This window comes from Myotis brandtii, unplaced genomic scaffold, assembly GCF_000412655.1.
Source record: "Myotis brandtii unplaced genomic scaffold, ASM41265v1 scaffold6654, whole genome shotgun sequence".
Taxonomy (NCBI): Eukaryota; Metazoa; Chordata; class Mammalia; order Chiroptera; family Vespertilionidae; genus Myotis; species Myotis brandtii.
The window spans coordinates 48,555-51,003 of NW_005370582.1; the positions used below are offsets into that span (position 1 = coordinate 48,555).

Consider the following 2,449-nt stretch of genomic DNA (forward strand, 5'->3'; position numbering starts at 1 on the left):
CAACTGTGGTGGTGAAAATAACAAGAAACCTAAAATTAGAAGTGAAGCCTCAAGATGTAATTTCATTAATGCAATCTCATGATAAGACTTTAATGGATGAGGAATCGCTTCTTATGGTTGAACAAAAAAAGTGGTTTCTTAAGATGAAAACTATTTCTGGTGAAGATGCTGTGAAAATTGTTGAAATGACATCAAAGGCTTTAGCATGTTACATAAACTTAGTTTATAAAGCAGTGGCAGGGTTTGAGGACTGACTCCTATTGTTAAAAAGGTTCTACTATAGGTAAAATGCTATCAAACAGCACCACATGCTTCAGAGAAATTGCTCTTGAAAAGTCAATCAGTGTGGCAAACTTCATTGTTGTCCTATTTTAAGAAACTGCCACAGCCACCCAAACTTTAGCGACCACCAACCACTCTGATCACTCATCCACCATCAACATTGAGTCAAGACCCGCCCCCCTCCACACACACACACACCAGTTAAAACATGACTTGCTGAAGGCTCAAATAATGGTTAGCATTTTTTAGAAATAAAGTTGTTGGGTTTTTGTGTTTTTTTTTTTTCAAAAAAAGGGAGATGCTTTATTCAAATCAGCAAACTCAGATTCTTCAAGCCCCAGCCCAGGGGCAACCCTCCCTCCCCTCACCTGACCCCTTAGCCACAGCCACGGTAATGGAAAATGAGAAGCCAAGAGGGCCTCAGCCAGGGCAGGCTGCCTCAGCTTTTGGTGAGGCCAGTCCAGCTGTGGCAGGGTGGCGGCTGCCAGGACCCCTCCCTATAAATTGAGTCTCTGCAGCCACAGCTGTGGGAAGGCACATTTGTGGAAGGAAGGCCCAAAGGCAGCGTTGTTGACCCCAGCCTCGGAATGGATTGAGAGATCAGGGTGAAGAAGTCTGAAGAAGAGGCCCTAAATTTTGGTCCCAGGGAAGAGGCTAGTTGGTCCAGATTTTGTGGGTTTGGAGAAGGGAATGTATTAGTAAGCACAGGGGGAGAGGCCGCTATTGGGCACCCCCAGAGGAGTCACACCAGGCCAGGCCCCCACCCTGGCTGAGAGGAGCTTGAGGGCTCCAGGGGGCTCTTGGGGAATGTCACTGCTAAAATATATATTTTTATATATTAACCATCCAAGGAAGGCAGGAGCAGGGCTGGGAGCGGATCACAGGATCTGGCGTGGCATCCCAGAGCCGGTCATGCCTGCCTGAGACGCCCCACGGTTGGTGCCCATCTGTAACCCAATCACGTTCTTGCCCTCTTGCAGCTGGTTGTCTGAGAAGTTCCAGGGGTTCTCCTTGGGCGTCTTAGGAAACCAGTTGGGATCCCCAGAGAAAAGGCCATCCTCCTGGGCTACTGCCAGCCCAGCCAGGTTCATCAGTGTCCGCGGCTCGCAGGCCACACTCCATCCTTCCCTGAGGTCCACCTTCTGGAAGAAGTCGGCGGGGTTGATGCCCTAGCGCTCGGCTGCTTGCAGGAACTGAGAGATCTGCTCCATCTGCTTGAAGGCTGTGGTGCAGGCTTGGATCTTCTTCAATGGAGCCTGCGCCTCAGGGTGCAGCCTGTCACACAGCACCGAACCACCCTTGAGCCGGTTCTGGGAGTTCTGCGGCCCGGGCTGGGGCCGGCCCACATCCTTGCCGCTCTGGGTGGTGATCCACTGGAGCGGGGTCTGCTCCAGGTTTGCATCGCACTGTTTCTCAATCTTCTGCTGCACCTCCCGGCTCAGCCATAGGTGGGTCCCCTGTTGGCCATTCTTAAGGGGGATGGTGGCTGGGGGGGGCGTTGGGCGGGCAGGAGAGCACGGGGCTGCAGGGCGAATCAGAAATAAAGTGTTTTTAATTATTTTCTAATTTTTTGGTGTAATGCTATTTTTGTACACTTAATAGACTGCAGTTCACTGTAAACATAAGTTCTATATACACTGGGAAACCCCTCCGAATTGTGTGCCTCCCTTTAGTTGGTTATTTACTTTATTGCATTTATATTCATCTCTTCCCACAGATTTAAGAAGCTTTTGACATTGTTTCTGGCTGTTGCTCCGTATTCTTGCCAATATTTGGTATTGTCACTTCTGGATTTTGATCATTCTCAGAGGTGGATAGTAGTATCTCATTGTTTTACTTTGTATTTCCCTGATAACATAGATTGTAGCGTGTCATGTCATGATTATTTGCTGTTTCTATATCTCCTTTGGTGAAATGTTTTTTAAGTTCTTTGGCCTTTAAAAAAATGTTTTAAATGATTTTAGAGAGAGGAAGGTAGAGGGAGAGAGAGAGAAAGGGAGAGAGGAAGAGAGAGAGGGAAACATTGATGTGAAAGAAACATCCAGCATTTGCCTCCTGCTGGCCCCTTACTGGGGATTGAGCCTCCAACCTGAACATGTGCCCTGACAGGAATGAAACCAGCAACCTTTGGGTGCATAGGAAGATGCCCAACCAACTGACTCACACC

The 2,449-nt window shown here is 48.3% G+C and overlaps 1 pseudogene; it reads right to left on the reverse strand.

Annotated features, from left to right (window-relative positions):
- Nucleotides 1-1,157: 1,157 nt before the first annotated feature.
- LOC102242818 lies at nt 1,158-1,768 on the reverse strand (annotated as a pseudogene).
- Between the last annotated feature and the right edge of the window lie 681 nt (nt 1,769-2,449).